At 42.4% G+C, this 27,872-nt stretch overlaps 1 long non-coding RNA gene across 1 annotated transcript in view; it reads right to left on the bottom strand.

Annotated features, from left to right (window-relative positions):
- Nucleotides 1–12,233: 12,233 nt before the first annotated feature.
- Nucleotides 12,234–27,872, bottom strand: part of LOC137632881 (uncharacterized) — a 108,983-nt gene continuing 93,344 nt past the window's right edge. Inside the window, exon 3 of the long non-coding RNA XR_011042133.1 lies at nucleotides 12,234–12,360. This is a non-coding gene — a long non-coding RNA (uncharacterized lncRNA). The remainder of the gene's footprint in view (nucleotides 12,361–27,872) is intronic.

The following is a 27,872-nucleotide window of genomic DNA, read 5'->3' on the forward strand; positions in this document are numbered from 1 at the left end:
ATGATGTTTGGCAGGTCCACAAATTTCTCCACGCCATCGCTACTTCACCTGGTGTGGAAAGTGTTGAATAGTCAGTAATATTAGAGTTCCTTAAGGTAAAGTAATCTCTATAAGTCATATATCTTGGGAATTTGCACTTAATGCAACTCTCATCTTTAATATGCAGTTTCCCAAATAAAGGCTGTCTGGTGGAGGACAAAATCTAATGTTTTCCGCTCCAATCCTGTAAGATCTTTGTACTGCATCATCATATCAGGAAGAAGGAGACTTTCTGAAACTGCGAAGCATGAGATTGCTCCTGACCAATGGTCTGTCTAGCCAGGAGCAAGACCTGAAAAGCAGACATCCCAGCTACCTTCAAATTCTGCAACTCTTTGGCAGAAAGGGAACAAGGAATTTCTTTTTAATGCACATGTGTTGTGCTTGAAAACTGTGTACCGAGGAAAGGTTTTTAATTTTTTTGTGAAAATTAAAACCAGAATGGATTTCATTTTTAATAAATGGATCAGACTAACAATTTAGGTTATAGTTAGTAAAAAAAAAAAAAATATTTTGCTCCTTTAGGATTCTATCACTTATGAATAAACTTTTTTATACCAGTTTGTTTCCTTTCACACAACATTAAAACAAAGGCTAACCATTTTCTTGAGCAGCACCCCCAACAAAATTTAACTACAAGAGCCAACATTCAAGTTCCACCGCGAGTGTCTGGTGTCAAATTTGTAATGTCAGGGTGAAAAGCAAATAGACTAGGATGTGCCCAGTATGTACAAGAAATTTCCTGTGTCTAAATAAAGGCGGAGTTAGTTTCGTCGGGAGTTCTCTATGCCTGAGATTTGCTTACCAATCAGCTCCAAAATGTCTTTCAGCCAGTTCGATAACGGGACATCGAACTTACTGCGAGCTTTTTGTGGTTCCAGAAAGAAAACGTCTTTCATGCAATGCCTTCCTGCTACTTGGGCATTATGGGGTTTGCCTAAACAGTTGATGCAATGTACGAGACCCATAATTTCCACTAAATGGCTCCACTCCTGGTTCCAATGAAGATACCTCTATGGAGGAAACACTTGTTGCTTCCGTTGACACTTTAGTACTGTACTTTGGTCTCAGGAATCCCCAATAACAATTGATTCCGGAACTAGTGATATGGTTCTAGGACTGGGCCCTGATAGTCAGGGTTCTTGTTTTGGAGACTAGAACTTTTAATCTTTACATGAATGTCTTCCCTCTTTCGCTTCGCTCCTGATACATGTGAGGAATCTAAAGGGGAAGAATGGTTATAAATTTTGTCATGAGCCAGTTGTTCATGTTGAAAATAAGGTGGAGACGGGAAAAAGGGCTTCGACTCCTAGTCCGAGATCAAAGACTGTTCACGTGTAACCTAAAAAATCTAAAAATATTTTTCATTACAGTATTAGGCTTAAACCTAAATGTGAATCTATTATTTCCTCTATCTGAAAAAGAGTGAACCAATCTAGTCGGTGAACTTGTCCCATACACAGTCGGACATGTTGTTGGTATTTTGGAAAGGCACGTATTGTTGGCACACCGCATTAACTGTGGGACGCGTTCAGGCATAATAGGCTTACGCTTTTCTGTACCTGTTTGGGGAAAAGGATGCTGGGTCGTTTGTGCATCTGCGGACGCAAGAAAAGATTCCCACTTGCATTAGGCCTATGCGACTAATTTTTCTGGTCTTTTTATACTTTGACTCTTCATGAGAAGTCTGGAAGTACTGATGTTTTTTCCAGGAGTTACATCAATAACTCCCTTTCAATGAGAAAACTTACCATTTGGGTCCTCGGGTGCTACTGATAAGCCCAACTCACTATGGGCTGTCACTGGGGAGTAATATAACTTCTCAAACATTGAAGGAGGAGGAGATTCGTGCGAGGACTGTGTTGGCGTGTTATTATATGGTAACTGATCTAAATTAATGGGAGAAATCTGCATTAGGGATGAAAAATCTTCTTGTTCTCCTACCTCTAAAATGAAAAGCTGTTCCCCCTACATAGCACACTCATTGGTGGGGATGGAGATCTGCTAGGATTTACAAATTATGGAGAAATCATTGGTTTCTGTGATAAATTTTGCTCTGGTTGATTAATGGCCAGAGGGTCATAATCACTTTCCTCAGTCTCGCTAAAAATAATTGGAAATTAGTCTATGAATTCCTGCTTTATCAAATGGTCACCATCCTTTATCAGTCTCTCTGAAAATTCCAATAACGAGTTCGACAGGGAAAAATCAGGACTCGTCAGAGAAGGTTTCTGCTTCTTGCCTTCTTGGGAGGAAGAAGCCGAGGGGGTAACAATCCCTTTTAGCTTTCTTACTGCGATTGGCAAATTTCTCCCATTGGGAATACTACCATCCCTAAAAATTGCATAAGGGGAAGAAAGGTACACCTCTTACCTCACCAAGCAGGACATTAGGATGGGGATCTACCTCCACCCGACTCACGAAGGAAAATCGAGGACGACCTACAAGGCAGGGCAGGTTCTAAAATTCTTGAGAGGCACTCTTGTTAAAAGAACTGAAAAGGAAAAGCAAAAAAGCACAGCATGAACACCGGTCAAGCAGATGTCCATTCAGCAATGCGACCAACAGTGAAATGGAGATTTAGCAGCAGGCTCCTCACACCTACCCAACGCAAGTGGGAACATGGGCCAACCATACGTGTTACCAGACTCAAAGGATTTCCTTAATTTTGCCATAGCAAAAAACTAATAAAGTGTAACCCACAAATTACTCAGGTTTGAATAAGTAAGAACAAATTTACATTTAAACACTGCACAGTGCCACTGCATATTATTTCATCTACCCTGAACAAATCTTCAAGGTATCGATAGGGTTTAGATGAAGATCCCAATATAAATGTAACAGATTGCTAAAATTAGTTTATCGTCACTAATAACATTACAGCACTAAATGAGCTTTGACCGCAGACAAGCAATGCATACTATAGTCCACTTCTTTTAGCGAGTCATATTTGCATCGACTCGCAGCGGTGCCCTTTTAGCTCGGAAAAGTTTCCTGATCGCTGATTGGTTGGACAAGATAATTCTAACCAATCAGCGACCAGGAAACTTTTCCGAGCTAAAAGGGAACCGTTGCGAGTCGGTGCAAATATGACTTGCTAAAAGAAATGGGCTATTGAAGTATATTTAGTAATAGACAACCTAAAAAGATATGAGAGAGCAAAACAAAGCAGTAGCCATTGATTGATTGATTGATTTGAAATTTTCTGGCATCCCAACATCGAAGGTCATTGACGCCGATCTCATTTATTATAAATGAAGAATAAAAGAATATTCAATTAAAACCTGAAAAGCAAAGATGTCATTATAAAGGTTAAGTGGTTTTCATAGCCATTGAATGGCAGACATGTTGGATGGAGATGCCATTGAACATACAGGTAAACATTGGAAAAAGATGAAAAACGGTAACATAAAAGACCTCATTAAGTTTTCAACAGAAGATGACACAAATGACAAATACTCATTAGGGACGTGTCCAAGACACAAATGACAAGTCCTCATTAGGGACGTGTCCAAGACACAAATGACAAGTCCTCATTAGGGACGTGTCCAAGACACAAATGACAAGTCCTCATTAGGGACGTGTCCAAGACACAAATGACAAGTCCTCATTAGGGACGTGTCCAAGACACAAATGACAAATCCTCATTAGGGACGTGTCCAAGACACAAATGACAAGTCCTCATTAGGGACGTGTCCAAGACACAAATGACAAATCCTCATTAGGGACGTGTCCAAGACACAAATGACAAGTCCTCATTAGGGACGTGTCCAAGACACAAATGACAAGTCCTCATTAGGGACGCGTCTAAGACACAAATGACAAATCCTCATTAGGGAAGTGTCCAAATGAGAAGTCCATGAATATGGTGGGCTTTCTGTACTACACTCAATAATAAATATTTACACCACACTTTACTCAAAAGGCAATTTCAAAATATTTAAAAATAAAATATAAATTTCACAATTCTACTGGAAAGAAAATTATTAATTAAACCTACAACACAATTCTAAAGTAACTGCAAAGCTTAACCCCAAATTTTGATGGCTTGAATAAAATTGAAATCTAAATTTTCATAGCTTCCATAAAATTCAAATCCAAAATTTGATACGGTTCCATAAAAGTCAATACGCTAACTTCAAGGCTTAAGCTTCAAGTAAACCGCGACGACCAATTATAATGTTTTGATAATGATATTTTAATTATAAAATAAATTTTTGAATATACTTACCCGGTGAATATATAATAGCTGCTGCTCCAGCGGCTCGACAGAAAACACACACAAAAACTCGCGAGCGATCGCTATGAAGGTTGCGGGTGTGCCCACCAGCGCCAACTATCGGCCAGATACCGCATATACATGTAAACAGACCCAATTTTTCTCATCCCGCTAGGTCTCTATCGGGGAGGAAGGGGGGGCCTTTAATTTATATATTCACCGGGTAAGTATATTCAAAAATTTATTTTATAATTAAAATATCATTTTTAAATATTTAACTTAGCCGGTGAATATATAATAGCTGATTCACACCCATGGTGGTGGGTAGAGACCAGAGTTAATTAAGTTTACAGCGTATATGCTTAGAGTTTTTGACAGTTATATCATAACAAAACCCAAATATATAAAGGTACCTGGTAAGGAAGTTGACTTAGACGATTACTCTGCCTTATTAGTCTGTCTTCCTCACGAAGCCCAGCGATCCTCTTAGGATGCTGAAAGACTCCCAGGAGCTGAAGTATTAAGGGCTGCAACCCATACAACAGGACCTCATCAAACCCCTAATCTGGGCGCTCTCAAGAAATGACTTTGACCACCCGCCAAATCAACCAGGATGCGAAAGGCTTCTTAGCCTTCCGTACAACCCAAAAAACAATATTAAAAACATTTCAAGAGAGAGATTAAAAAGGATATTGGAATTAGGGTAATGTAGTGGTAGAACCCTCACCCACTACTGCACTCGCTGCAACGAATGGACCCAGTGTGTAGCAGTCCTCGTAAAGAGTCTGGACATCTTTTAAGTAAAATGACGTGAACACTGACTTGCTTCTCCAAAAAGTCGCGTCCATAATACTTTGCAGAGATTTATTTTGCTTGAAGGCCACGGAGGTTGCTATAGCTCTAACTTCGTGCGTCTTAACCTTAAGCAAACATCGGTCTTTCTCATTCAAGTGAGAATGAGCTTCTCGTATTAAAAATCTGATAAAATATGACAAAGCATTCTTTGACATAGGCAATGATGGTTTCTTAACTGAGCACCATAATGCCTCAGATTTACCTCGTAATGACTTAGTACGAGCTAAATAGAACTTAAGAGCTCTAACAGGACATAATACTCTTTCCAGTTCGTTGCCTACGATCTCTGATAAGCAAGGAATATCAAAAGATTTAGGCCAAGGACGAGAAGGCAGTTCATTTTTGGCCAGGAAACCAAGTTGAAGTGAACAAGTGGCTTTTTCTGTAGAAAAGCCGATGTTCTTACTGAAGGCATGAAGTTCACTGACCCTTTTAGCCGAAGCCAAGCACACTAGGAAAAGTGTCTAGAGGGTGAGATCCTTCAGGGAGGCTGAATGTAATGGCTCAAACCTGTCTGACATGAGGAACCTTAGGACCCCGTCTAAGTTCCATCCAGGAGTTGTCAAACGACGTTCCTTAGAGGTCTCGAAAGACTTAAGGAGATCTTGGAGATCTTTATTGTTGGAAAGATCTAAGCCTCTATGTCGAAAGACCGAAGCCAACATGCTCCTGTAGCCCTTAATCGTGGGAGCTGAAAGGGAGCGAACCTTTCTCAGATGTAAAAGAAAATCTGCGATTTGGGCTACAGAGGTACTGGACGAGGACACAGATGCTGACTTGCACCAGTCTCGAAAGACTTCCCACTTCGACTGGTATACTCTAATGGTAGAAGCTCTCCTCGCTCTTGCAAACGCACTGGCTGCCTCCTTCGAAAAGCCTCGAGCTCTTGAGAGTCTTTCGATAGTCTGAAGGAAGTCAGACGAAGAGCGGGGAGGCTTTGATGGACATTCTTTACGTGGGGCTGACGTAACAGATCTACCCTTAGAGGAAGACTTCTTGGAAAGTCTACCAGCCATTGAAGTACCTCGGTGAACCACTCTCTCGCGGGCCAGAGGGTAGCAACCAACGTCAACCTTGTCCCTTCGTGAGAGGCGAACTTCTGCAGTACCTTGTTGACTATCTTGAATGGTGGGAATGCATATAAGTCCAGAAGAGACCAATCCAGTAGAAACGCGTCTATGTGGATTGCTTCTGTATCTAGGACTGGAGAGCAATAGATTGGTAACCTTTTGGTCAACGAGGAGGCAAAGAGGTCTATGGTGGGTTGACCCCAAGTAGCCCAAAGACTCTTGCCCACGTCCTTGTGGAGGGTCCATTCCGTGGGTATCACCTGACCCCTCCGACTGAGACAGTCTGCCAAGACGTTCAAGTCCCCCTGGATGAATTTCGTCAACAGGGAGATGCCTCGATTTCTTGACCATAAGAGAAGGTCCCTTGCGATCTCGAGCAGCATGAAGGAGTGTGTGCATCCTTGTTTGGAGATGTACGCCAAAGCTGTGGTGTTGTCTGAGTTGACCTCTACCACTTAGTTTCGAAGAAGCTTTCGAATATCATCAAGGCCAAGTGGACTGCTAATAGCTCCTTGCCGTTGATGTGCATGCTCTTCTGACTTGAGGTCCACAGACCCGAGCATTCCCGACCGTCCAGGGTCGCACCCCAACCCAAATCCGACGTGTCTGAGAACAACGCGTGGTTTGGGTTCTTGACTGCTAGGGATAGTCCCTCTCTCAGACTGATATTGCTGTCCCACCATTTCAGGCATGCCTTTACTGGTTCGGAGACTGGGAATGATACCGTCTCTAACGTCTTGTCTTAGTTCCAGTGAGAGGCTAGAAGGAACCGGAGAGGCAGAAGGTGTAGTCTCCCTAGTGAGACAAACTGCTCCAGGGATGAGAGAGTCCCTACGAGACTGTTCCAACTTCTGACTGAATAAACGTTTTCTTTTCAGCATTAGTTGGACTTCGAGCAGGACTTGTTCTATTCGGTGGCAGACGGAAAAGCCCGAAAAAAACTGGACTGCGAATCTCCATCCCCAAATATAGAATAATCTGGGATGGGATCAGTTGGGACTTTTAGGTTGACCAAAAGTCCCAACTCCCTGGCCAGACTCAACGTCCAATGTAGATCCTGCAGACAGCGAAGACTGGACGATGCTCTGAGAAGCCAGTCGTCCAAGTACAGGGAGGCTCGGATCCCCGATAGATGGAGGGATTTTGCCACATTCCTCATGAGCCTCGTAAACACGAGAGGAGCAGGACTGAGGCCAAAGCACAGGGCTCGAAACTGGTACCCCACATTCCTGTAAACAAACCTCAGAAACGGTTGGGAATCCGGGTGTATAGGAATGTGGAAGTATGCCTCCTGAAGGTCGAGAGAGACCATCCAGTCGCCTTCCATTAATGCTGTCAAGACAGCCTGGTAGACTTCATCGTGAAGTTTGTCTTGACAATAAACACATTGAGCGCATTTGCCTCTTACGTACTCCTGCAGTGAACATGGCTGCCAGATCATTGGAGCCATCCCTGAGGGACTTGTTCCTGCAGAGAACGTGGCTGTCAGATCATTGGAGCCATCCCTGAAAGCCTTGTTTATGCATGACATAATTGTACAGCAAAACTTCAAACGCTCGAAAAAACTCCTAACAGGAGATGGTCTAGCTCTGAAGTCGACCATAAAATCTTGGAGCGTCTCATGGCCAGGCGCCAGGGAGAGTCTATGAGGTTTGAGAAGTCTATCTGGGCAGAGGCAGGAACTCCCAAGCCGAGAACTTCTCCCGTGTCATATCAGACTCGCGCTCTATAAGCCAGCTTAAAAGTAGGGAAAGCAAAGGCTGTCTCCCCCAAACTCCTCCTGGTGATAAACCAGTCGCCTAGCAAACGTAAAGCTCTCTTAGAAGAGCGAGAGAGCACTAGCTTATAAAACAACGGCTTCGAAGTAGCTAGGCCTAGTGTAAACTCTGACGTTTAGGCGAACGAGGAGCAGCAGTTACAAAAAGATCCGGACAAAGATCCTTAAAAATCAGCATGATTTATTTAAAGTCCATAGAGGGCTGAGCAGCTTTAGGCTCCTCTCTGTCTGACAGAGTCCTCAAGGGAATATCAGTAGGAGGGGGAACAGCAACTTCCTCATCTGAAGGAACCTTGTCCGACAATAGCCGAGTCTCAAGCAAGGGAGAGACCTGCCGTGGTGGCAATGCTTGACAAGCAGAGTCCACACGCAAAGGAGCAACAGTAGCAGTCAAGGACGCTATGTCATGTAACTGCTTCAAGGACTGAACAGCAGCAACCAACAGGTGCGGGAGGACGCTCGACGTCAACTCGAGACTGCCTTGACTGCCTAGACTGAGCAGTCAAAACAACTCTTGACTGCGGTGCTTGACGCTCAACGTCAAAACAAGTCAACTTCACTGGTTGGCGAACGTCCTGAACGTCAACAAGAGCATGCGGCAGCGGCTGAACGTCCACAAGCAGCTGAAAGTCAACACTGGACTGCATCGAGTGAGGCTCTACAAAACGTGACTGACGTGACTTTGTAACGTCAACGTCAACAGGACGTAGCAAAGGTTCGTTTGGGCGGCTGACGGCCAGAATCTCGATCAGCTAAGCGGCGAGGATCATCGTGAACCTGCTCAGCAGATTAGTCCTCCATAAGAGAGGCAAGCTTATTCTGCATGTCTTGCCGTGCAACCCATTTAGGATCAACGGGAATGGTTGTGGTAAGAGACGAGGGTAACGTCTGTGACTGCAAAACCTTGCCTACAAAAAGACTCTCGGAGCCTGTGTTACGCTTTTGTTTAGGCGGCGAGCAGTCTTCTGATGACTGCATAGGGTCAGAGCTGTCCTAATAGTTAAAACCAGGACGCTGGACCTGTCCTGAAAGGACTGACTTTCGCTTAAAGGGCCTTGAAACCTTGTTCCACGGTTTCTTATGCGAAAAGCCTTCGGATGACGAGGAGAAAATCGTCTCGCTCGTCTTATGGTAGGGGCGGTGTTGATGAGACACGCCTGAAACCATAGAGGGAACGTCTGTTCGCTGATCAAGTCCTCTCGAACCCATAAGTCGTACGACATTACTTCTCCCCTGGGCTTGGGAGGTTGCAAGAGGTCTCGGACTAGGCGAACGACAGGCACGAACAGACGAACCCTCGGTCGCAACACTGATAACACTTTGCGCAATATCACTTTATCACTACGATTTTCTGTTTTGCACTTATTTCACTGAAATCGAATTTTTTAACAATTCACATTAGGTATGAATAAAACTGATTTCTACCTGAAGCACGCAATTCTACCCTCATCAAAAGGTTATAATTGCGAAATCAGTCGTATAATGTAAGCACATTAATACAAGCAAAAAACAGTAAACATATTTTAAGATAAAAAGATCAGTGGCTGGGAAGGAGACTAAACACTAGTTCATTCAAAACTACGTTTTCAATCTCTCACCGTACAGTGCCTTGGGACGAGAATAAAAACTAAAAACGTTTTATCCTTTCTCCCCGTACAGAGACTAGGGACGAGAGTAAAAAACTGACTCGTGAACAACGTTACTCGCTTGGGACGAGAATAAAGATCGGAACGTCTCTCTCTCTCTCTCTCTCTCTCTCTCTCTCTCTCTCTCTCTCTCTCTCTCTCTCTCTCTCTCTCTCTCTCTCTCTCTCTTGATTTCGCACCGAAGAGAAGAGCCCACTTACCTTTCGTCAATAAACAGGTTATTTGACCAAAGGAAAAAACTGAAAGGTTTTTCAATTAAAAAGTTCCTTTAAAATAGTATTTAAAACATTTAAGCTTTGAAAGAAGAATGAACAAAACGTCAGAATCGATTTACTCTTTCTGCAAAGTGAAACCGTGATACTCTCTCTCTCTATCGTAACGATAGAGCGCAAACTGCGTAGCATAAATAAACTAAACGTTAGTTCATCTTTGAAACAGTAAGAAGACTATTCAAAGAAAATCTTTCATAAAATATCTACTAAAAAATATTCATTTAATAAGTTTTAAATCATTTGCTCTGTAAAAGTTATTTACGATTGAAAGGGCTCAACGTTGTTTAACTTCGGTTTCCAAGTTAGGACCGCCTACTCTCAGGAAAGGTCGCATATAAACAAATCATTAAAATTTATCTTGATGTTTATTATAAATGGAAAGCTAATCGAAGAGGCCTAATAAAGGCGGTTGAGATATAAAATATATAGAGGAAAATCTATAATTAATTTATAACGTGATAAGATAATTGCTAAAAGCCTAAAACACACTTCCGATCTAAGGGAAGGGTCGGCCATTTAAAAATCAAAGAAAGTCCAAAAAACAATCCAAAGTCATCAAAAATTAAATCTATCCATAAACGAGTTCAAGATTTAAGTTGAAGATAAAACACCTGCACTGCGAAAGCTCAAACCAAAAGGAAGTACTTCACCAAATATGTTGAGAAAACTCCAGGTTATACAGCGAGTATTGATACGTCTTGTCGTTAAGGCCGACAGAGAAAAATTGAGTCTGTTTACATGTATATGCGGTATCTGGCCGATAGTTGGCGCTGGTGGTCACACCCGCAACCTTCATAGCGATCGCTCGCGAGTTTTTGTGTGTGTTTTCTGTCGAGCAGCAGCTATTATATATTCACCGGCTAAGTTAAATATTTAAAATTTAACTTTAATAAATTTAATTTAATACAAATTTAAATTAGGGATCGAAATCTTATACTGTACAACAGGTTACCCGAATTATCTATCTAAAGCCTCGATATTGCAATCAAGAATTAGTGCTAAATTAATGTAATCCTTTTAAATTTATTTACTGACCAATAATTTACTAAAATTAAGTTAGTTTTTTTTTCAAAATTTACTGAAATTAAATCAGTTTTGTTAAAATTTACTGAAATTCAATCGGTTTTGTTAAAATTTACTCAAATTAAATCGGTTTTATCAAAATTTACTCAAATTAAATCGGTTTTGTTTAAATTCACCAAAATTAAACCAGCTTTCTTAAAATTTACTGAAATTAAATTGGTTTTATTAAAATTTACTCAAATTTAACCAGTTTGTTAAAATTTACTTAAATTAAATCGGTTTTGTTAAACTTTACTGAAATTAAATCGGTTTGGTTAAAATTTACTGAAATTAAATCCGTTTTTAAAAAATTTACTGAAATTAAATCGGTTTTCTTAAAATTTACTGAAATTAAATTAGTTTTCTTAAAATTCACTGAAATTAACTCGGTTTTCTTAAAATTTACTGAAATTAAATTGGTTTTCTTAAAATTTACTGAAATTAAATTAGTTTTCTTAAAATTTACTGAAATTAAATTGGTTTTCTTAAAATTCACAGAAATTAAATTGGTTTTCTTAAAATTTAATGAAATTAAATTGGTTTTCTTAAAATTTACTGAAATTAAATCGCTTTTCTAAAAATTCAGTGAAATTAAACAGGTTCTGTTCTAGAGTACGCATAGGAAATCTGAAGGTTATCATTAAATGCCGGAACTATGGAACAATTTCCTTACCTTTGGGCCCCATAGAGATGTAATTGAAGATTGAAAACTATCCACAATAACCAAATTTCAAAATCAAAAAATTCATACGTTATAAACGTTACAGTATAAAAAAGCTATGTTAATTAATGTGAATTGTAATTATTCATTAAGACTTATTTAACAGAAAAAAATTCTGATTGTTTTTAAAAGATTGTCTTAATGCAAGTCATTTACTAAAGGAAATTTTGAGAAATTATAAGCCAAAAGGACGGTTCAACATTAAATTGATACAAGATGTTGATGAATTTACTTTATACTATAAACTAAATGAAGCTATTTAAATACTAATGTAAGTAATTACAAAGGAAATTTTGAAAAATCATTTACTGAGGACGATTAAACATTAAATTGATATAAGATGGTAACAAATTTGCTTTAAATTATAAATTATATCAAGCAATTTAATTACGTTAAGTTTAATTTTGTTGATATAAGATATTAACAAATTCGCTTTAAACTATAAATTATATCGAGCAATTTAATTACGTTATTATAAAGCTATCATTAAATAAAAAAATGTATAGGACTTGAACATTTTAAAACTACTGTACGTCATTGTGGATAGCCTGTATACCAAGTACTGCTGGAGTATGACCTACTGACAGTACATATATATATATAAATTTACACAATACACCCTAATTGTAAAATAAATAAATATTGGTATCTAAAGGACCCCAGCAGCACATAGTATATCCCTTACCTTTGGAGATACACCTGAAATGAAAGAAATAAAACATCAATATAAACGGATATCGATAAAGATGAAGTTTAGTATCTGTATTTCTACCAAAAAAAAAAAGAAAATATGAAAGAAATAAAACATTAATACAAACAGATAATGATAAAGATGACGTTTAGTATCTATAGTTCTAAAAAAAAAAAAAAAAAAAAAAAAAAAAAAAAAATCATGTTCTTAACCCTGTTTCCATAATTGATAACAGGGCATTAATAAACCTAATGTATTATCTCACAAAACTAGATACAGCATAACACTGCATACAACGAGTATAAGCTTCATAAAGACTGCAATTCCACATCTAATATATGAATTGTAAAGGTTTTAGATACCCTGAAGTAATATACTCATACACTTGTCTGAGTGAATGAAAAGGAATATTTGGCTCTTTTCCATTCTTCATTCACTCTTCTCTTAGGAAAATCAGCATCCTGGATCCTCTGCACAAGCTGACCTCAAACATCTGCAGGTAAACCATTGCTCCCTTATGCTAGAGGGTCATTGCACGCACACCTTTAATTTACCTTTTACATTTTCAGCTCGACTTTTTCCACAAAATACAATGTATAGTATCATGACATTTACTCAAAAAAATCAAGAACTCAAGTACTGTACCTAATATTGTCTATAGTTTAGTCTACTTAATAATACCTATTGTTTTGTCTACCTAATACAATATACAGTATCATGACATTTACTTGAATATAAAATTAAGAACTCAAGTACTGTACCTAATATTGCCTATAGTGTAATCTACTTAATATTTTCTATCATTTAGTCTACCTAATATTACCTATTATTTTGTCTACCTAATACAATATACAGTATCATGACATTCACTCAAATATAAAATTAAGAACTCAAGTACTGTACCTAATATTGTCTATAGTTTAGTCTACCTAATATTGCCTATAAATTAGTCTACCTAACATTACCTATTGTTTTGTCTACCTAATATTGCCTATACTTTAGTCTACCTAATATTACCTAATGTTTTGTCTACCTAATATTGCCAATAGTTTAGTCCTCAATACAGATTGGCATATAGGGTACACTCAGATACACTATTCTACCTAATTTCTCTTCCTATTGTTTTGATAAAGTTTTTATAGTTTATATAGGAAATATTTATTTCAATGTTGTTACTCTTCTGAAAATATTTTATTTTTCCTTGTTTCCTTTCCTCACTGGGCTATTTTCTTTGTTGGGGCCCCTGGGCTTAGAGCATCCTGCCTTTCCAACTAGGGTTGTATCTTAGCAAGTAGTAGTAGTAATATGTTATTTTGATAATAAAATAAATTTTTGAATGTACTTACCCGGTGATTATATAAGCTGCAGCTCTGCTGCTCGACAGAAAACTCTACGGAAAAAATCCGCCAGCGATCGCTATGCAGGTAGGGGGTGTACTTCAACAGCGCCATCTGTCGTCCAGATACCCAGTACTCATTGTAAACAAAGAACTCAATTTTCTCCTCGGTCCACTGCGTCTCTATTGGGGAGGAAGGGAGGGTCCTTTAATTTATAATCACCGGGTAAGTATATTCAAAAATTTATTTTATTATCAAAAAAAAATTTTTCAATATTTAACTTAGCCGGTGATTATAATAGCTGATTCACACCCAGGGGGGTGGGTAGAGACCAGCAATATATGTTTACATTATTATGAGCTAAGGATTTTTTATTTCATTTTAGAAGTTATCAAAATAACAAAAATAAAATAAATAGGTACCTGGTAAGGAAGTCGACTTGAACAATTACTCTGCCTTTTTAAGTACGTCTTCCTTACGGAGCCTCGCGATCTTCTTAGGATGCTGAGCGACCCCTAGGATCTGAAGTATGAAGGGTTGCAACCCATACCACAGGACCTCATCAAAACCTCTAATCTAGGCGCTTCTCAAGAAAAGAATTTGACCACCCGCCAAATCAACCAGGATGCGAAAGGCTTCTTAGCCTTCCGGACAACCCAAAAACAACAATAAAAAACATTTCAAGAGAAAGATTAAAAAGGTTATGGAATTAGGGGATTGTAGTGGTTGAGCCCTCACCCACTACTGCACTCGCTGCTACGAATGGTCCCAGAGTGTAGCAGTTCTCGTAAAGAGACTGGACATCCTTAAGATAAAAAGACGCGAACACTGACTTGCTTCTCCAATAGGTTGCGTCCATTATACTTCGCAAAGATCTATTTTGTTTAAAGGCCACTGAAGTTGCGACAGCTCTAACTTCATGTGTCCTTACCTTCAGCAAAGCTTGGTCTTCCTCACTCAGATGTGAATGAGCTTCTCGTATTAACAGTCTGATAAAATAGGATAAAGCATTCTTTGACATAGGCAAAGATGGTTTCTTAACTGAACACCATAAAGCTTCTGACTGTCCTCGTAAAGGTTTAGTTCGTCTTAGATAGAACTTAAGAGCTCTCACAGGGCATAAGACTCTTTCTAGTTCATTTCCAACCATATTCGATAGGCTTGGAATATCGAACGATTTCGGCCAAGGACGAGAAGGTAGCTCGTTTTTGGCTAGAAAACCAAGTTGTAGAGAACATGTAGCCGTTTCAGATGAAAATCCGATGTTCCTGCTGAAGGCATGAATCTCACTGACTCTTTTAGCTGTGGCTAAGCAAACCAGGAAAAGTGTCTTTAAGGTGAGATCTTTAAATGGGGCTGATTGAAGCGGCTCGAACCTTTCTGACATGAGGAATCTTAGTACCACGTCTAAATTCCAACCAGGTGTAGCCAAACGACGCTCCTTCGTGGTCTCAAAAGACTTAAGGAGGTCCTTTAGATCTTTATTGTTGGAAAGATCTAAGCCTCTGTGACGGAAGACTGATGCCAACATGCTTCTGTAACCCTTGATAGTGGGAGCTGAAAGAGATCGTTCTTTCCTCAAGTATAAAAGGAAGTCAGCTATTTGAGTTACAGAGGTACACGTCGAGGATACAGATACTGACTTGCACCAGTTTCGGAAGATTTCCCACTTCGATTGGTAGACTCTAAGGGTGGATGTCCTCCTTGCTCTAGCAATCGCCCTGGCTGCCTCCTTCGAAAAGCCTCTAGCTCACGAGTGTCTTTTGATAGTCTGAAGGCAGTCAGACGAAGAGCGTGGAGGCCTTGGTGTACCTTCTTTACATGTGGCTGACGTAGAAGGTCCACCCTTAGAGGAAGCGTTCTGGGAACGTCCACTAGCCATCGAAGTACCTCGGTGAACCATTCTCTCGCGGGCCAGAGGGGAGCAACTAACGTCAACCTTGTCCCTTCGTGAGAGGCGAACTTCTGCAGTACCTTGTTGACAATCTTGAACGGGGGGAATGCATATAGGTCTAGATGTGACCAATCTAGGAGAAAGGCATCTATATGAACTGCTGCTGGGTCCGGGATTGGTGAGCAATATATTGGGAGCCTCTTGGTCATCGAGGTTGCGAAGAGATCTATGGTTGGCTGGCCCCATGTGGCCCAAAGTCTCTTGCACACATCCTTGTGTAGGGTCCATTCTGTTGGAATGATTTGTCCCTTTCGACTGAGGCAATCTGCCATGACATTCAAGCTGCCTTGGATGAACCTCGTTACAAGCGAAATGTTTAGACCTTTTGACCAGGTGAGGAGGTCCCTTGCGATCTCGTACAACGTCATAGAGTGGGTCCCTCCTTGCTTGGAGATGTACGCCAAAGCCGTGGTGTTGTCCGAGTTCACCTCCACCACTTTGCCTTGAAGGAGAGACTTGAAGCTTTTCAAGGCCAGATGAACTGCCAGTAGCTCCTTGCAGTTGATATGCATTGTCCTTTGACTCGAGTTCCAAGTTCCCGAGCATTCCCGACCGTCTAATGTCGCGCCCCAGCCTGTGTCCGATGCGTCCGAGAAGAGAACGTGGTTGGGAGTCTGAACAGCCAGGGGCAGACCCTCTCTGAGGCTGATACTGTCCTTCCACCAAGTCAGGCAAGACTTCATCTTCTCGGAAATGGGGATCGAGACCGCTTCTAGCGTCTTGTCCTTTTTCCAGTAAACAGCTAGGTGATATTGAAGAGGACGGAGGTGTAGTCTTCCTAACGATACGAACTGTTCCAGGGATGATAGTGTCCCTATCAGACTCATCCACTGCCTGACTGAACACCGTTCCTTCTTCAGCATGTTCTGGATGCATAACTGGGCTTGGCTTGTTCTGGGGGCCGACGGAAAAGCCCGAAAAGCTAGACTGTGAATCTCCATCCCTAAATACACAATAGTTTGGGATGGGACCACTTGAGACTTTTCCATATTGACAAGGAGACCCAATTCCTTGGTCAGATCTAGAGTCCACTTTAGATCCTTCAGACAGCGACGACTGGAAGAAGCTCTTAGAAGCCAGTCGTCCAAATAGAGGGAGGCTCGGATGTCCGCTAAATGAAGGAATTTGGCTACATTCCTCATCAGCCTCGTAAACACAAGAGGAGCTGTGCTTAGGCCAAATCACAGGGCTTGAAACTGGTAGACAACCTTTTCGTAAACAAATCTCAGAAAAGGTTGGGAGTCTGGGTGGATGGGGACGTGGAAGTATGCGTCCCTTAGGTCTAAAGAGACCATCCAGTCTTCCCTTCTGACCGCTGCTAGAACGGACTTTGTGGTCTCCATGGAGAACGTCTGTTTTGTGACAAAGACATTCAGCGCACTGACGTCTAGCACCGGCCTCCACCCTCCTGTCTTCTTTGCCACTAAGAAGAGACGGTTGTAGAAGCCCGGGGTTTGATGGTCCAGGACTTTGCCTACCGCTCCCTTTTCTAGTAAGAGAGACACCTCCTGTTTCAATGCTCGTCTCTTGTCTTCCTCTCTGTACCTGGGAGAGATCCCAGGTCTGCCAGAAGTTCTTGAGTCTGGCTCCCACTGCTGTCTGAAGAAGCTGGCAGTCAGACTCTGCCTTTAAAGGACTTGGTTCCTTTCTTCTTTCCACGTCTCCCTTCGGCACGAGCACCTCCTCTGCTGGAGGCTCTGCCACGAAAGGGCGGAATAAATCGGGACGCTGGAGTGTCCATCCTTGGTCTAGCTGACAAGGTAGGCAAAGGGGTGGCTTTGCGAGCAGAGGACGCAACCAGGTCATGAGTGTCCTTCTGTATCAAAGAAGCAGCAATCTCCTTAATCAAGTCCTCTGGAAAGAGGCACTTAGAAAGAGGAGCAAACAGAAGTTCGGATCTTTGACAAGGTGTCACTCCAGCTGACAGGAAAGAGCAAAGGTTCTCACGCTTCTTGAGGACTCCGGATACGAACGATGCAGCAAGCTCATTAGACCCGTCACTTATGGCCTTGTCCATGCAGGACATGAGGAGCAAGGAAGTTTCCTTCTCTGTCGGAGAGATCTTCCTGCTTAAAGCTCCCAGACACCAGTCTAAAAAGTTGAAGACCTCAAAGGCTCTAAATATGCCTTTCAAAAGGTGGTCTAGGTCCGAAGATGACCAACATATTTTCGAGCGTCTCATGGCTAGCCTGCGGGGAGAGTCTACAAGACTTGAGAAGTCGCCCTGGGCAGAGGCAGGAACTCCCGAGCCGAGAACTTCTCCCGTGGCATACCAGACGCTCGATCTAGAAGAGAGTCTAGCAGGGGGAAACGTAAAGGCTGTCTTCCCTAGACTCTTTTTGGACTGCATCCATTCTCCTATCACTCGTAAAGCTCTCTTGGACGAGCGTGCGAGGACGAGTCTAGTAAAGGCAGGCGAGGATGACGGCATACCTAATACAAACTCTGACGGAGGAGAGCGCGGAGCCACAGACACAAACTGGTCCGGAAACATCTCTTTGAACAGAGCTAGAACTTTTCTAAAGTCCAAAGAGGGTTGCGTGGACTTGGGCTCGTCAAGATCCGAATGTGGTTCATCAACGTGAGCAGCACCATCATCATCCGAAAGTCCATCATCCGAGTATTGAGGAGGAAGCGGCAATGGAGTAGGTAACAGCTGGTTAGCTGAGTCCGGTCGCACGGGTGCACGCGTGACTGAACCGGACGCAACGTCATGGAACTGTTGCCCAGTCTGTGAGCTGGCAACAACCATAGCAGCGCGGGGACGCACAGCGTCTACTCCAGACTGTAAAGCCTGATGTGGGTGAGCAGTGGCAACCACACTGGGTTGCGGAGGTTGACGCACCACGTCAAAACAAAACAACTCTGACGGTTGTTGTACCTCGCGAACGTCAACGGAAGGCTCCGTGCGTCGCTGAACGTCAACATGCGGCTGGCAGGGCACACTGGAACGCATGGGTGGCGGAACTCTCTCAGCTGGAGTGTGCAAGAAGGTCGCCTCAGCGTCCACAGGACGCACAACCGAGTGTGTGGTTGGTTGTAGGCAAGAGGCTGGTGCAGCAGCAACCTTCTCCGCACGAAAGTCCTGCATCAGTGACGTTAATTGGGACTGCATGGTCTGCAGCAAAGACCACTTAGGGTCTGCAGGAGCAGGTGCGGCGACAGACGGTGTAACAGTCTGAGGCGGTACCGCTTTGCCTCTCTTAGGAGGTGAGCAGTCATCGGAAGACTGCAGCGAGTCCGAACTGACACAGTGGCTACAGCTGGGCCGTTGGACTTGCGCGGAAGGGACCGACTTGCGCTTTAACGGTCGTGAGACCTTGGTCCATGGTTTCTTGCGAGAAACCTCTTCCGCAGACGAGGTATTAATGGGCTCTCTCGTCTTTGTGTGGTAGGGACGATCTTGGGTAGATACGCCCGAAACCACGGAAGGAACGTCTGTTCGCTGATTAAAGCCTCTCGAACCCATTGGTCGTACGACATTGCTTCTCCCCTGGACTTGGGAGCTTGCAAGAGGTCCCGGACTAGGAGGACGACAGGCACGAACAGACGAACCCTCAAGCGCAACACTATCCACAACACTATCACTCACTTTATCACTTCCCACTGCACTTTTACACTTCAGCTCCTTGACGTCCGCCATGAGCTGGTTACGGTCACTAGCCAGAGACTCAACTCTCTCACCCAGAGCTTGGATGGCACGCATCATATCAGCCATCGAAGGTTCCTGAGTGCCAGAAGGGGGATTAGGAGCAACCACTACAGGGGAAGGAATAGGTTGTGGGGCATGAGGAGAGGAAAAATCAACAGAACGAGATGAACTTCTCCTGACTCTATCTCTCTCTAGCCAACGTGTATATTTCTGGAATTCGATAAAATCGAATTCCGAAAGCCCAACGCATTCCTCACATCGATCTTCCAATTGACAGGTTTTATCCCGACAATTGGAACAAACAGTGTGAGGATTGATAGAGGCCTTCGGAAGACGCCTTGAACAGTCCCTAGCATTACACTTCCTGAATTTTGGGACTTGAGAAGGGTCAGCCATTTTGAATTGGTCAAAGGGGAATTCAAAAACTATCCAAAGTCATCAACAAATAATCCGTAATCAAAAAAAGAATGCAAGGATTTATTGAAGAGAAAGCCTGCACAGCGAAAGCTCAAAACTAGAATAGTGTACTTCACTAAATAGTTGTGAAAACAAATCCAGTTAGCAACAGCGAATTCGTAGGTCTTGCCGGTAGCACGACAGAGAGAAAAATTTTATTTTTATAATAAAATAAATTTTTGAATATACTTACCCGGTGATTATATAAGCTGCAACTCTGTTGCTCGACAGAAAACTCTACGTTAAAAATCCGCCAGCGATCGCTATGCAGGTAGGGGGTGTACTTCAACAGCGCCATCTGTCGTGCAGGTACTCAGTACTCAATGTAAACAAAGAACTCAATTTTCTCCTCGGTCCACTGGGTCTCTATTGGGGAGGAAGGGAGGGTCCTTTAATATATAATCACCGGGTAAGTATATTCAAAAATTTATTTTATAATAAAAATAACATTTTCCAATATTAAACTTAGCCGGTGATTATATAAGCTGAATCACACCCAGGGGGGTGGGTAGAGACCAGCAATAATTGTTTACATTATTATGAGCTAAGGATTTTTTATTTCATTTTAGCAGTTATTCAAAATAACAAACATAAAATAAATAAGTACCTGGTAAGGAAGTCGACTTGAACAATTACTCTGCCTTTTTAAGTACGTCTTCCTTACGGAGCCTCGCGATCCTCTTAGGATGCTGAGCGACCCCTAGGAGCTGAAGTATCAAGGGTTGCAACCCATACTACAGGACCTCATCAAAACCTCTAATCTAGGCGCTTCTCAAGAAATGACTTTGACCACCCGCCAAATCAAGTAGGATGCGAAAGGCTTCTTAGCCTTCCGGACAACCCAAAAACAATAATAAAACATTTCAAGAGAAAGATTAAAAAGGTTATGGAATTAGGGAATTGTAGTGGTTGAGCCCTCACCCACTACTGCACTCGTTGCTACGAATGGTCCCAGAGTGTTGCAGTTCTCGTAAAGAGACTGGACATTCTTAAGATAAAAAGACGCGAACACCGACTTGCTTTTCCAATAGGTTGCGTCGATTATACTTTGCAGAGATCTATTTTGTTTAAAGGCCACGGAAGTTGCGACAGCTCTAACTTCGTGTGTCCTTACCTTCAGCAAAGCTTGGTCTTCCTCATTCAGATGGGAATGAGCTTCTCGTATTAACAGTCTGATAAAATAGGATAAAGCATTCTTTGACATAGGCAAAGATGGTTTCTTAACTGAACACCATAAAGCTTCAGACGGGCCTCGTAAAGGTTTAGTTCGTTTTAAATAGAACTTAAGAGCTCTTACAGGGCATAAGACTCTTTCTAGTTCATTTCCAACCATACGATAAGTTTGGAATATCGAACGATATTGGCCAAGGCCGAGAAGGCAGCTCGTTTTTGGCTAGAAAACCAAGTTGTAGAACATGTAGCCGTTTCGGATGAGAATCTGATGTTCTTGCTGAAGGCATGAATCTCACTGACTCTTTTAGCTGTAGCTAAGCATAGCAGGAAAAGAGTCTTTAAGGTGAGATCTTTAAGGGAGGCTGATTGTAGCGGTTCGAACCTGTCTGACATAAGGAATCTTAGTACCACGTCTAAATTCCAACCAGGTGTAACCAAACGACGCTCCTTCGTGGTCTCAAAAGACTTAAGGAGGTCCTGTAGATCTTTATTGTTGGAAAGATCTAAGCCTCTGTGACGGAAGACTGATGCCAACATGCTTCTGTAACCCTTGATAATGGGAGCTGAAAGAGATCGTTCTTTCCTCAGATATAAGAGGAAGTCAGCTATTTGAGTTACAGAGGTACTGGTCGAGAATAAGGATACTGACTTGCACCAGTTTCGGAAGATTTCCCACTTCGATTGGTAGACTCTAAGGGTGGATGTTCTCCTTGCTCTAGCAATCGCTCTGGCTGCCTCCTTCGAAAAGCTTCTAGCTCTCGAGAGTCTTTCGATAGTCTGAAGGCAGTCAGACGAAGAGCGTGGAGGCCTTGGTGTACCTTCTTTACGTGAGGCTGACGTAGAAGGTCCACCCTTAGGGGAAGTGTTCTGGGATCGTCTACTAGCCATCGAAGTACCTCGGTGAACCATTCTCTCGCGGGCCAGAGGGAAGCAACTAGCGTCAACCTTGTCCCTTCGTGAGAGGCGAACATCTGCAGTACCTTGTTGACAATCTTGAACGGAGGGAATGCATATAGATCTAGATGTGACCAATCTGGGAGAAAGGCATCTATATGAACTGCTGCTGGGTCCGGGATTGGTGAGCAAAATATTGGGAGCCTCTTGGTCATCGAGGTTGCGAAGAGATCTATGGTTGGCTGGCCCCAGGTGGCCCAAAGTCTCTTGCATACATCCTTGTGGAGGGTCCATTCTGTTGGAATTATTTGTCCCTTCCGACTGAGACAATCTGCCATGACATTCAAGTTGCCTTGGATGAACCTCGTTACTAGTGATATGTCTAGACCTTTTGACCAGGTGAGGAGGTCCCTTGCGATCTCGTACAACGTCAGAGAGTAGGTCCCTCCTTGCTTGGAGATGTACGCCAGAGCCGTGGTGTTGTCCGAGTTCACCTCCACCACTTTGCCTTGGAGAGACCTGAAGCTTTTCCAGGCCAGACGTACTGCCAGTAGCTCCTTGCAGTTGAAATGCATTGTCCTTTGACTCGAGTACCATATTCCCGAGAATTCCCGACCGTCTAATGTCGTACCCCAGCCTACGTCCGATGCGTCCGAGAAGAGAACGTGGTTGGGAGTCTGAACAGTCAGGGGAAGACCCTCTCTTAGGTTGATATAGTCCTTTCACCAAGTCAGACAAGACTTTATCTTTTCGGAAACCGGGATCGAGACCGCTTCTAGCGTCTTGTCCTTTTTCCAGTGAAAAGCTAGATGGTATAGAAGAGGACGGAGGTGTAGTCTTCCTAGTGACACAAATTGATACACGGATGACAGCGTCCCTACCAGACTCATCCACAGCCTGACTGAGCAGTGTTCCTTCTTCAGCATCTTCTGGATGGATAGCAGGGCTGGGGGCTGATCGTCTTGTTCAGCAACGTCCTCATCAGAGGGTTCCTCATCCGAAACTGATGAGGAAACGGCAACGGAGTGGGCAACGTCTGACTCGCTGAATCCGGTCGCACTGGTGGATGCGTGACGGAGCCGGACGCAATATCATGGAACTGCTGCACAGTCTGTGAACTGTCAACAACCATGGGTGCGCGAGGAAGCACAGCGTCAACCCGAAACTGTCTAGACCGTCTGGGTTGTGCATTCAACACCCTACCGGGTTGCTGAGGTTGACGCACTGCGTCACAAAGAGTCACCTCTGCTGGTTGTTGAACGTCCTGAACGTCAACAACCACCTCCGAGCGTCGCTTAACGTCACCGTGCGGCTGGCAACCCACACTGGGTCGCATCGGTGGAGGAACCACCTCAACTGGCAGACGCGAGTAGGTTACCTCAGCGTCAACAGGGCGCACAACCGACCGGTTGGAAGGTTGTTGGCCAGAAGGTTCTTCTCCGCATTTAAGTCCTCTATCAAGGACGCAAGCTTGGACTGCATGTCTTGCAGCAAAGCCCATTTAGGGTCTACGGGAGCAGGTGTGGCAACAGACGGGCTTAGCGACTGAGGCGGAACCGTTTACCATCCCTGAAAGCCTTGTTATGCGTGACCTAATAGTACAGCAAAACTTCAAAGGCTCGACAACAGCTGAGAAGTTGACCTGTAAACAACTTGGAGCGTCTCCTGGCTAGGCGCCAGGGAGAGTCTACCAGAATTGAGAAGTCTATCTGGGCAGAGGCATGAACTCCCAAGCCGAGAACTTCTCTCGTGTCATATCAGACTCTCGCTCTATAAACCAGTTTAAAAGAAGGGAAAGCAAAGGCTGTATCCCCCAAACTCCTCCTGGTGAAAAACCAGTCGCCTAGCCAACGTAACGCTCTCTAGGAGAGCGAGAGAGTACTAGCTTAAAAACAACGGCTTCGAAGTAGCTAGGCCTAGTGTAAGCTCTGACGTTTAGGCGAACGAGGAGCAGCAGTTACAAGATCCGGACGAAGATCCTTAAAAAAAATCATCATGATTTAATTAAAGTCCATAGGAGGCTAAGCAGCTTAAGGCTCCTCTCCATCTGACAGAGTCCTCAAGGGAATATCAGTAGGAGGGAGAACAGCCACTTCCTCATCTACAGGAACCTTGTCCGATAAAAGCTGAGTCTCTCACTGGTGCATTAGTAGCGGACCAGAACGCAACGTCATGTAACTGCTTGACAGTCTGTGAACTGTCAACAACTGAACTGTCAACCACAACAGGTGCGTGAGGACGTACAGCGTCCACTCGAGACTGCTTTGACTGCCTAGACTGAGCAGTCAAAACAACTCTAGAATGCGGAGGTTGACGCACAGCGTCAAAACAAGTCAACTCCGATTGTTAGTGAACGTCTAGAACGTCAACAGGAGTATCAGCCAGTGGCCTAACGTCCAAATGCGGCTGAAAAACCACACGAGACCGCATCGAGTGTGGTTCTAAACAACCTGACTGACGTGACTAGGCTACGCCAACGTCAACAGTAAGCACAAAGGAACGTTAGGTTGGCTGAAAGCCAGGATATCGATGAGATAAACGGCTAGACTCAACGGACTAATCGGCAGAATAGTCTTCCATAAGGGAGGCAAGCATATACTGCATGTTTTGCCATATAACCCCTTAAGGATCAACGGAAATGGTTGTGGTAATAGACGAGGGTAACGTCTGTGACCGCAACACTTTGCCTACAAAAAAAGACTTTCGGAGTCTGTGTTACGCTTTTGTTAGGCGGCGAGCAGTTATCCGATGACTGCATAGGGTCAGAGCTGTCCTAATGGCTGTAACCAGGACGCTGGACCTGTCCTGAAAGGACTGACTTTCGCTTAAGGGCTTCGAAACCTTGTGACAGGTTTCTTATGCGAAAAGCCTACGGATGGCGAGGAGAAACAACGTCTCTCTCGTCTTATGGTAGGGGAGATCTTGGTAAGATACACCCGATACCATAGAGGGAAAACGTCTGTTCGTTGGTCAAGGCCTCTCGAACCCATAAGTCGTTCGACATTACTTCTCCCCTGGGCTTGGGAGCTTGCAAGAGGTCCCGGACTAGGTGAACGACAGGCACGAACAGACGAACCCTCGGACGCAACACTGTAACACTTTGCGCCTCGGACGCAACACTGTAACACTTTGCGCCTCGGACGCAACACTGTAACACTTTGCGCATATCACTTTATCACTTTGATTTTCTGTTTTGCACTTATTTCTACCTGAAACACGCAATTCTACCCTTCATTAAAAGGTAGTAATTGCGAAATAAGTCGTATAATGCAAGTTCATAATACCAGCAAAAAACAAAAAACATATTATAAGATAAAAAGAAAAATCAGTGGCTGGGAAAGAGACTAAACACTAGTTCATATAACTACATTTTCAATCTCTCACCGCACAAAGCCTGGGGACGAGAATAAAAACCTAAAAACGTTTTATCCTTCCTCCCCGTACAGAGACTAGGGACGAGAGTAACACGAGAACAACGTTACCCGCTTGAACGGAACGTTTTCTCTCCTCTCTCTCCCTCCGTCTCAATCTCTCTCTCTCTCTTTCTCTCTTGATTTCGCACCTAAGAGAAGAGCCCAATTATATTTCGTCAAAAAAACATGTTATTTGACTAAAGGAAAAAACTGAAAGGTTTTTCAAATAAAAAGTTCCTTTAAATTAGAATTAAAAACATTTAAGCTAAGAACGAATGAACAAAACGTCAGAATCGATTTACTCTTACTGCAAAGTGAAACCGTGATACACTCTCTCTTTATCGTAACGATAGAGCGCATGTTGAACGTCCTGAACGTCAACAACTGCGTAGCATAAAAAACTAAACGTTAGTTCATCTTTGAAAACAGTACGAAGACTATCAAAGAAATTCTTTCATAAAATATTACATTTAAAAAGTTTTAAATTCTTTAAAAGCTAATTACGATATAAAGGGCTCAACGTTGATTAACTTCGGTTCCAAGTTAGGACCGCCTACTATCAGGAAAGGTCGCATATAAACAAAACATTAAAATCTATTTTTATATGTTTATAATAAATGGAAAGTTAATCGAAGAGGCCTAATAAAGGCGGAGAGATATAAAATATATAGATCTATAACGTGATAAAATAATTACTAAAAACCTAAACACACTTCCGTCTAAGGGAAGGGTCGGCCATTTAAAAGTGAAAGAAAGTCCATACTCTCTTTGTCACCATAATTAAATCTATCCAAAACGAGTTCAAGTTTTGAGATGAAGATAAAACACCTGCATAGCGAAAGCTCAAAACTAGAATAGTGTACTTCACCAAATAGTTGTGAAAACAAATCCAGTTAGCAACAGCGAATTAGTAGGTCTTGCCGGTAGCCCGACAGAGAGAAAATTGTGTTCTTTGTTTACATTGAGTACTGAGTACCTGCACGACAGATGGCGCTGTTGAAGTACACCCCCTACCTGCATAGCGATCGCTGGCGGATTTTTAACGTAGAGTTTTCTGTCGAGCAACAGAGTTGCAGCTTATATAATCACCGGCTAAGTTTAATATTGGAAATTGAGTTCTTTGTTTACAATGAGTACTGGGTATCTGGACGACAGATGGCGCTGTTGAAGTACACCCCCTACCTGCATAGCGATCGCTAGCGGATTTTTTCCGTAGAGTTTTCTGTCGAGCAGCAGAGCTGCAGCTATTATAATCACCGGCTAAGTTAAATATTGAAAAAATAATAATAATAACAATAATAATAATAATAATAATACAAACTGCTTGCCTCAGACAACGGATTTGTATCTTAACCTGCCATACTTCTCAGGTATAAACGTCCTACGCAAATGTAGGGTCAGATGACTTCTTATCAATAGTGTATTCAATACCATTTTCCCCTATTACTTCCTTGACCTAAAAAAACCCTATGAAGTTTTCAGCAACTCTACAGTACAGTATATGCGAAAATCTTTGTCTTTCAAATTGCTTTGAAGATTTCTAAACATGTTAAGTGTGCCTGAAATCTTACAAATGAGAAGACATCAATGACCATAGCCAGTGCAATACAGCCATGAGTAAGATAAGCATAGTAGCAGATGGAGGAAATATTAATCTCTGCAGGAATAATTAACATATCTGGAGATGTAGTATTCTAGCCTTGATAAAATAAAAAATCAATACAGACCAATCTAAATCGCTATGAAATTCCAATTGATAGCAGTGACTAGAAATCATTAAATTAAAGGCAAAAACAAGCAATAAAGCTTTAAAAGTTGTAATTAAAAAATACAGTACTGTTATTGATATGTTGTTGTAACTGGGGTTATTAGTTTCTTATTGATAATTATAAGAATTAATAAGCAATAAGAAACACTCACATTTATAAACAAAATGAAAGTAAAATAAAAACAGCTCATTTTGCTTCATATCAGCTCTTCTTCAATCTTTGTCTTCCAGAGGCCCATCTTAATCAACTTTACCTTAGCCTGAATTCACCTCTCATAAGAAAATAGGTACTTTGAGCTTACCCATGAAAGTCTAGAAAGACACTCAAGAACTTTGTTTACCTATTTTATAAAAGCAGAAGTCAGACCTTAAAAGTCTGCATGTTACAGATTCAATTATTCACTGGGGAGGTCTAATATATCATCCAAGTAATATGTCAGGTGTTCTCCAGGGGTCTTAGGCATCAATGTCATTGCGCTTTCCATCTGTCATGATCAGTGCACTTCCCGATGCTCACTTTCTTTGCCTACCATGCAGGCCGTAACACATTATCATTATTATTACTATTCAAGCTATAACCCTAGTTGAAAAAGCATGATGCTTTAAGCCCACGGGCTCCAACAGGAAAATATAGCCCAGTGTGGAAAGGAAATACAGTACCACTTGCTTAATAGTATACAGAAATGAAAGGCATCAAGTAACCGTCTTACTAGAAGGCTTGAGACCTTTGAAAGACCTGCTCAATCCTAGACACAAAATGCTTCTCAACCATACTGGGTTTCCCAATTCTAACAAAATAACATTCTTCTTGTTGCTGAGACTATTCCTCTTAGTCCTGAAGCAATGGAAGCTCTCAGTAACCTAAAGGAGGAG

Source organism: Palaemon carinicauda, chromosome 42, assembly GCF_036898095.1.
Source record: "Palaemon carinicauda isolate YSFRI2023 chromosome 42, ASM3689809v2, whole genome shotgun sequence".
Taxonomy (NCBI): Eukaryota; Metazoa; Arthropoda; class Malacostraca; order Decapoda; family Palaemonidae; genus Palaemon; species Palaemon carinicauda.